This window comes from Oncorhynchus gorbuscha, linkage group LG07 (assembly GCF_021184085.1).
Source record: "Oncorhynchus gorbuscha isolate QuinsamMale2020 ecotype Even-year linkage group LG07, OgorEven_v1.0, whole genome shotgun sequence".
Lineage (NCBI taxonomy): Eukaryota > Metazoa > Chordata > Actinopteri > Salmoniformes > Salmonidae > Oncorhynchus > Oncorhynchus gorbuscha.
Window position 1 is genome coordinate 58,668,508 of NC_060179.1, and position 9,386 is coordinate 58,677,893.

Here is a 9,386-nt window from a genome sequence, read left to right on the forward strand (position 1 = left end):
CTCTTGTTGTGGCGGTTTTCAATGTGTGGCGCAGTAGGAGAGAGAGGTGTATAGCTGGTTTAATGTTAACTGTTGATATTTGGAGGTGAGGCCCGAGGCTGTGCTACAAGGCCTGATAAGGCATGGTTTACTGCAAATGCGTTACTGAAAAAAGTCATGAATTTCACATGTGAAGTGTTCCAAAAACCCATGTTTTAATGTGAATTAGCTACGTCTTGTAGTGGTATAGAAAACAGCATCAAAAGTGAAAGTATCAGGTTTGTCCTAAGGTGTGGCCTTTGTCATTTTATAGATAGTAGGCCTAATTGTAGGCAAGTCAGATATGATATCGGCCCAGACAGTTATTGGAGTGTTACATTACATTTTAACTGTTGACACGATGCACTCAATCATTTATGTACTAATAACAAGAAGAACCACAATGTAATTTTTAAAATTCTTTATTGTACTTAGTTTTATTAGCACTTAAACATTAAGTAAAGCTAAACTTGTAAACAAACACATTGCTCCTGTAACAACCACAGATCAATATAAGATAAAAACACTGCTTGTTTCACTCTAAATGAATTATAATCAAGTACTGTACAGTCAGAGATGGTATAACTACGAATAATCACAAATCACCATTTATAAGGTGACCTATTTCTACAATACTGCATTAATACTGAATCTGGTCTCAGGGAATTTTGTGTTATTCTGTACTTAAATCCGAGATGCATTTGGTATGGTTACATAAGACAGATGGTTGCTCAAGGCAAAAATGAAAAGTAGGGTGGTTGGTCAGGCGTATAATGCGAAGGTCTAGCAACCCAAAAGTTGAAAGTTTGAATCTCATCAAGGACAACATTAGCATTTGAGCTAATTAGCAACTTCCCAACTACCTTCTACATTTGAACTACTTTGAAACTACTTAGCATGTTAGCTAACCCTAACCCCCTAGCCTAGCTAACGTTAGCGAGCGAGCTATTGGTAGCCACCTAGCAACCTACCTAGAATTCATAACATATCATACGTTTTGATCATTCGTAACGTATTGTACATTTAGCAAATTCATGACATATTGCACGTTTTGCACATTTGTAACATATAATACTAATTGTAATTCGTAACAAATCATACGAAATTGGTAATAGACATCCACTAATTAAAAAAAAACATGATTTAACCTTTATTTATACCATTAAGAAATGTATCATAACATACTATATGGGGTGTTTCGGATTGACATACAGAATAATACGAAATGCTCTTAGACATTGGTCGCAACACCACTTTTTGCTTTGGCACAGACTGATTTTCCTAGTTAAATAAAGGTTAAGAACAAATTCTTATTTACAATGAATGCCTACTGGGGAACAGTGGGTTAACTGCCTTGACCAGGGGCAGAACAACAGATTTTTACATTGTCAGCTCGGGGATTCGATCCACCAACCTTTCGGTTACTGGCCCCATGCAACCACTAGGCTACCTGCTGCCCCAGTAGGCCTAAATGTTTTGTGCTCATTGCAGCAGCAGAGGGCACTCTCTATTGGTTTGTCCCGTTCCAGTGGAAAACAGAGCTAAACGAAAACAAGTTTGGAACTTCAGAACTTTTACTGTGGGGTCTTAAAGGAGAACAGAGAGGGGTTTGAAATTCTGGACATGAAAACATACCTTTCAATGAACAAGATACAAAACTAAAGGAATTTCTAATGTATCTTTTTATACAAAACACACAACATATAAAACCTATCAGCTCTTTCAGGTTAAAATCACATGGGAAAAATTGTGTAGATCTGTTTTTGTCCACCTTGGAGTGGTTTGTGTTGTCAGACAGAACAACAGTGCAGAAACAAGGCTCACAGTGCTCTGTTCCTAGTGCATCATTGTCCTGTTTACAACTACTGCTGAGTCGTCTTAATGACTTCTGCCATTGCTCATCAGCCTTTATACACACATGGATTCTTCAGGATGGTTGCATAGCAGTCTGTCTGTCCCCTCCAAACTACATTGTTCAGGCAATACCAATACTTTAGAGAGCATCCCTCCTCCCTTGGTTCCTCCCTTGAATTTGCTCTTTCCTCCCTTCCTTGAAGGGAGGGAAGGGTGCATTTTTATAAGTATTGCAACTGGGCCACTGTCCCCTACTCCTCAGACAGCCTGTAAGGGTTGGACCCGGGAGCCCTGGTATTTAGGCTTTCCACAGCAACAGCAGTGAACGCAGGATAGAACCATCATAAACAGGAAAGTGGCTGGTAGGAGAGAGAGAGAAAGAGAGATTTAGCTTTCTAACATTATTACAGTACCAATCAAACGTTTGAACGCACAAACTCCTTCAAGGGTTTTTCTTTATTTTTACTATTTTCTACATTGTACATTGTACATTGAATAGTGATGAATCGTGATGAAACTGACTCTCACGAGGACCACCACAGGAAAGCAAGACCCAGAGTTAAGTTCATTAGAGTATGTTCATTAGGGTTTCCAGCCTCAGAAATTGCAGCACAAATAAATACTTCACAGAGTTCAATTAACAGACACATCAACTGTTCAGAGGAGACTGTGTGAATCAGGCCTTCGTTGTTGAATTGCCTCAAAGAAACCACTACTAAAGGACACCAATAAGAAGAGACTTGCTTGGGCCAAGAAACAAGAGTAATGGAATCTAGACCAGTGGAAATCTGTCCTTTGGTTCCAACCACAGTGTATTTGTGAGACAAAGAGTAGGTGAATGGATGATCTCTGCATGTGTGGTTCCCACCATGAAGTATGAAGGAGGTGGTGTGATGGTGTGGGGTTGCTTTTCTGCTGACACTATCAGTGATTTATTTAGAATTCAAGGCACACTTAATCAGCATGGCTACCACAGCATTCTGCAGCGATATGCCATCCCATCTGGTTTGCGCTTAGTGGGACTATCATTAGTTTTTTTATCAGGAAATGACCCAAAACACACCTCCAGGCTGTATAAGAGCTATTTAACAAGAAGGAGAGTGATGGAATGCTGCATCAGATCACCTGACCTCAACCCAATTGAGATGGTTTGGAATGAGTTGGACCACAGAGTGAAGGAGAAGCAGCCAACAAGTGCTCAGCATATGTGGGAACACTGTTGGAAAAGCCTTCCTCATGAAGCTTGTTGAGAGAATGCCAAGTGTGCAAAGCTGTCATCAAGGCAAAGGGTGGCTACTTTGACAAATCTAAAATATATTTGGATTTGTTTAACACAATTTTGGTTACTACATTATTCCATATGTGTTATTAAATAGTTTTGATGTCTTCACTATTATTCTACCATGTAGAAAATAGTTTTAAAAAATGTTTATTTTTTAAATGGAACGAGGTGTCCAAACTTTTGACTGGTACTGTATGTAAACAGAGACTATCTTGTTGCTCTGCCAATAACAGATTGAAATGTTGCATGATAAAATTCATTACTGATTACATTAGTGTAGTTGTGATCACTGTAATTCAACTCATGTGGTTTTACCCAGTTATCATTGAAACAGTCACTATGACATACTGTATGTAACATGTTACAGTAACTAAGCACTAAGCGAGGCTGAAACAGTTGAGTTCTGGAATCAGCTTATGCTCCTTTCATGTCTACGGGTTGGGGCTATGGACTGGCATGTGTCTCGACTCACCGACGAAGAGGATGATAATGAAGAAGGCCCCCAGCTCCAGCGAGTTGGCCTGAGGGAGGTTCTGTAGTTTACTCCACACCTTATTTAGGATGTCCAACACCTCCTCCCTCACCTCCATCTTGGATTCCCCTGGTCAAGTCACACACAGAGGGAGACTGGGGATGGATCCAAATAGCTTTGGGGTAATGCTTTGAATTTATGGCACAGCACCTAAGGGGAGGATTAGGGTACAAAGACATGGAGAGAATTAGAGGATGTTTGCATCACGAGAGATTGTTGGTGGTGCTCATGCACGCATGCATACACTTTAGGCACACACACACTTCCTATAAGAACTTTCCTGAATGATATCTTTCATTCCTCACATCTATAACTGTGAACTTTTTGAGTGTTTCTTTAGGTAAAAGACAGTATTATGCGTTTGCATGAAACTCGCCCTTGACAAAATAGCCCTTTAACCCCACCCTAACCCCTCTAGTCAACTATGCAATTTGTTCTGGAAGCTCTACAATTACTCTCCACCATCTACGTTTTATGTATATTTATATCATTCTCTATATTTTAAAGCCTGTATGATCATGCATTACATCTCACCCCTCTAATCAGGCTGCTGGTGTGTGTGTGTGTGTGTGTGTGTGTGTGTGTGTGTGTGTGTGTGTGTGTGTGTGTGTGTGTGTGTGTGTGTGTGTGTGTGTGTGTGTGTGTGTGTGTGTGTGTGTGTGTGTGTGTGTGTGTGTGTGTGTGTGTGTGTGTGTAAGAAGTCCTGGTGTAGCTGGAACTGTTCATACTGTCATTTAATTATAACCCGTCCAGACTATTTCAGGATTGGCATTTCAGACTGGGCTCTGTCATCAGCTACAGCAGCTGTGTGTGGGCTATCCAACGCATGTTGATACTAGACTCAAATGTGTGTTTGTGTGTGTGTGTGTGTGTGCACAGTACATGCTTCCTTTGCACTTATCTAGTTCTCTAATCACTTATCTTTGTGAGAAGCTGCTCGGCACTGAGGCAAACTACCAAGTTACACCACTGTGTCAAATATCTGATGCAGCAACACAACAATCTGCCTGTGCACTGTTTCCTCCACTGTTACAGTAACTTACAGACTAACTGTCTGGGCAGTCTGCTCATTGGTCTTGTGATCTCCCTTATTGTTTCATAAACGGTACCATCCCTGTACGAAGATCTTTATATTGAATTATTCACTATACTCTGATATTACAAGTAGGTAAGTTGTGTTCCGTCTCCATCACTAAACTTTCCATCATGTTTTCCCATCAGACGCCTCACAAGTCCTCAACTGGCAGCTTCATTCAATGGTACCTGCAAAACACCAGTCTCAATGTCAACAGTGAAGAGGCGACTCCGGGATGCTGGTCTTCTAGGCAGAGTTGCAAAGACAAATACATTTCTCAGACTGGCCAATAGAAAGAAAGAACAAAATGGGCAAAAGAACACAGACACTGGACAGAGGAACTCTGTTGACGTTGAGACTGGTGTTTTGCGGGTACTATTTAATGAAGCTGCCAGTTGAGGACTTGTGAGGCATCTGTTTCTCAAACTAGACACTAATGTACTTGTCCTCTTGCTCAGTTGTGCCTCCCACTCCTCTTTCTATTCTGATTAGAGCTGGTTTACGCTGTTCTGTGAAGGGAGTAGTACACAGCGTTGTACGAGATCTTCAGTTTCTTGGCAATTTCTCGCATGGAATAGCCTTCATTTCTCAGAACAAGAACAGACTGACGAGTTTCAGAAGAAATGTCTTTGTTTCTGGACATTTTGAGGCTGTAATTGAACCCACAAATGCTGAAGCTCCAGATACTCAACTAATCTAAAGAAGGCCAGTTTTATTGCTTCTTTAATCAACACAACTGTTTTCGACTGTGTTAACATAATTGCAAAAGGGTTTTATCATGATCAATTAGCCTTTTAAAATGATAAATTTGGAGTGATAGTTGCTGATAATGGGCCTCTGTACGCCTATGTAGATATTCCATTAAAAAATCAGTTTCCAGCTACAATGGTCATTTACAACATTAACAATGTCTACACTGTATTTCTGATCAATTTGATGTTATTTTAATGGACAGAAAATGTGGTTTTCTTTAAAAAACAAGGACGTTTCTAAGTGACCCAAACTTTTGAACGCTCGTGTACATACTGTATTCTATCCTACTGTATTTTAGTCAATGCCATTCCAACATTGCTTGTCCTAATATTTATATATTTCTTAATTCCATTCTTTTACTTTTAGATTTGTGTGTATTGTTTGTGAATTGTTAAGATATTACTGCACTGTTGGAGCTAGGGACACAAGCATTTTGCAACACCCTCAATAGCATCTGCTAAATATGTGTATGTGACCAATAACATTGGATTTGCCAGGGTAACTCTGAGGAATGACCTGACCTCTGCTGTCCCCCTCTTCTCTCTCTCTATGTCTGTCTATCTCACTCTATCCTACCCCCATCTCATTATTTTCTATATCCTCTCCCCCCACCCTGTCTCTCTCCCCTTTATCCCATTCAATCTGTCCTGGGCCCCTCTCCTGGTTCATGTTACTTTACGTGAATGTCTGAAGAGACCCCAAAGGTTTCACTGAAAGCCAACTTTATTCCCGGAATATCTGCAACGCTGAAAAGTTCTGAAAGTCATATTCAAGCATATACTGTTTTCATGTAACAAGCAATTGTTAACAACTACAGTTTGTATTTTATCTTAGCAATTGAACATGTTAATGTCCGACAGACGTGAAAAAAACAACAAGTGTAAACGATATACAAAGAAATAAAACATCACTGATAGGGCAACTTTACTGTATCAGAAATCTTACCTTTGGGGGTGAATGAGTTTGGCAAATGTATCAGTCTCTCCAACTTCAGCACAGAGTTTATCCACTTCTCTCAAAGTTTCTCAAATGTCCATTAAAAACTCTCTTTCACCATCCCCCTCTTTTTTATTCCTATACCTTGTGTGGTCTCCTCTACGCCGTTTCACCTCATCTAATTAGCTTATTCCAGTTTTCCAGACTGAAAGATTTTACTTTGTCCTTTTAAAGGTTCTGTATCTTTAGTTCACTGGGTTGTCAGTTGTCTGTATGGCAGTTTCCAGCAGTTTCTCTCTTTTAAAAGTCTGTGTTCACTTACTGCTTCTTTGTGCTGCTCTCGTCTTCCGAGAGAGTCTGTGCACCTCCTCTACTATGCTCTCTCTCCTTAGTCTTTTGCGCTGGCAGTAAGTCTCTCCCCTCCCTTCTGCCTCCACTCCCCCTCCGTCGCTCTCTTGTGGCGCAGTCTTTCCACACTCATTCACTCTACACCTCTCTCTCACTCTACACCTCTCTCTCACTCTACACCTCTCTCTCACTCTACACCTCTCTCTCACTCTACACTTCTCTCTCACTCTACACGTCTCTCTCACTGTTCTTTGTTGTTGTTTTGTTTTCCTCACACACCCCCTCTCTCACTCTACACCTCTCTCTCACTCTACACTTCTCTCTCACTGTTCTTTGTTGTTGTTTTGTTTTCCTCACACACCCCTCTCTCACTCTACACCTCTCTCTCACTCTACACTTCTCTCTCACTCTACACGTCTCTCTCACTCTACACTTCTCTCTCACTCTACACCTCTCTCTCACTGTTCTTTGTTGTTGTTTTGTTTTCCTCACACACCCCCTCTCTCACTCTACACCCCTCTCTCACTCTACACTTCTCTCTCACTCTACACCTCTCTCTCACTCTACACCTCTCTCTCACTCTACACCCCTCTCTCTCACTCTACACCTCTCTCTCTCTACACCTCTCTCTCACTCTACACCTCTCTCTCACTCTACACCCTCTCTCACTCTCACCTCTCTCTCTCTACACCTCTCTCTCACTCTACACCTCTCTCTCTCACCCCTCTACTCACACCTCTCTCACTCTACACCTCTCTTTCACTCTACACCTCTCTCTCTCACTCTACACCTCTCTCTCACTCTACACCTCTCACTCTCACCCTCTCTCACTCTACACCTCTCTCTCACTCTACACCCCCCTCTCACTCTACACCTCTCTCTCACTCTACACTTCTCTCTCACTCTACACTTCTCTCTCACTGTTCTTTGTTGTTGTTTTGTTTTCCTCACACCCCCTCTCTCACTCTACACCCCCTCTCTCACTCTACACCTCTCTCTCACTCTACACCCCCTCTCTCACTCTACACCTCTCTCTCACTCTACACCTCTCTCTCACTCTACACCCCCTCTCTCACTCTACACCTCTCTCTCACTCTACACCTCTCTCTCACTCTACACCCCTCTCTCACTCTACACCCCCTCTCTCACTCTCTATCTCTGGAGGCCAGCTGCTCTTGTTGCCCTGACTCCTTCGTTTTGTGTTTGGTCACTGTGGAGACCAAGCTCCTTTTACCGCATAAGAACAAGGGATAAGGGATGTGTGTGTGTTTGTGTGTGTTTGCGTGTATGAGCATTTGTGTGTGCATGTTCCGTCCATCTGGTCGTCTGCCAGCTGACACACGCATTCCTCAAGTGCGGGACTGTGTGTGTGTGTGTGTGTATTAGTTATTGATTTCATTAGTCCCCTTTCACTTCTCAATGTCAGCATGATACTTTAGTGAGTACTGCAGTCTACGACCATGGATCTAACAGCACCCCAGTCAGCTCCAAGAAGCACAGTGAAGGTGGAACTGTTTTCCCCCCAAAAAAGTGTTATTTTACCACAATAAAAGCTCCCCTGTGTTCCTCCTTTATTTACTGTTCCATCTGATGTATTGGAGGTGTGGTCTCCTTCACTACGGAAGGGTTCCAGTAAGAATGGAACAGAGAACAACGTGGCTTCTCCTCTGGTCTGTTTGTGTTTGTTCTCTGTAATAGAACCCTGAGCTACAGGGAGTGAGGGGTGTGTGTTAGCCAGTCAGAGGCAGACCTTTTCAAAGAAACTATCCAAATGTTTATTTGGATCCCCTTTTTGCTTTCTATTGTTGTTAAATGTGGGAAAATGTGAAAGAATGTTAAGCGGGAAAGAATTCCCTATATGTCGTTTTTTTTAGAATGTCTCCACTGTTCTTAAATGCCTGTTTGATCTATGCATTTCCCTTTAAACACATGATTACATGACCATGGTACTAATTGACGTAGTACATCTTGGCACTTTCTCTGGCAAAGCCACAGAATGAATAATGCTCTCTCCTCTTCTGCCATTCTCATCCTTTCGTAGCGTCACGTCGTTATGACATTGTCAAACCCACTGTCACCCGATTGAACAGGGAGAGGTGGTGTGAATGTGGCTATTCCAACGACCGGAACACTAACTGTATGTCAGCCTGTTTCTGCCATCTTTCATGGTAAATACTGTTTTCAGTTCTGTTTGCCTACTCACTGTACTGTTGCGTAACTAATTGGAAGACGGACACCGCAGCTCAGTGGAAAGAATAGATGGAACAATTTTCTCACAGACCACCAGCTATAGAAGAAAGGGACGGGAGAGAATGAGAGGTTTCAGGTAATGCTAAATACTGAAACCTCAATTCAAATTCAGAGATATTACAGACAGTTGTAAGAATCCACAGCGGAAAGAGTGGGGTTGAAAGGTTCAATCGAGGTAACAATAAAGATACAGAATGCTCATTCACATTCATGGCCATCACCGACAACAACCAATTAGTTGTAACAATGCAGAGCAACAATAGGTTGACCTGTGTGATCACGTCAGTTTGGGGCAGGGTGAATGGAAGCCAGAGCAGCAGTAGCAGCAGACTGTTGAG

General features: G+C 41.9%; 1 long non-coding RNA gene across 1 annotated transcript; it reads right to left on the bottom strand.

The window, feature by feature from the left end:
- Window positions 1-424: 424 nt before the first annotated feature.
- Window positions 425-6,869, bottom strand: LOC124039285. The gene is made up of 3 exons (XR_006839540.1): window positions 6,460-6,869; window positions 3,627-3,836; window positions 425-2,231 (listed from the first exon to the last, which is right to left on the bottom strand). It is a non-coding gene; the product is annotated as an uncharacterized LOC124039285 (long non-coding RNA).
- Between the last annotated feature and the right edge of the window lie 2,517 nt (window positions 6,870-9,386).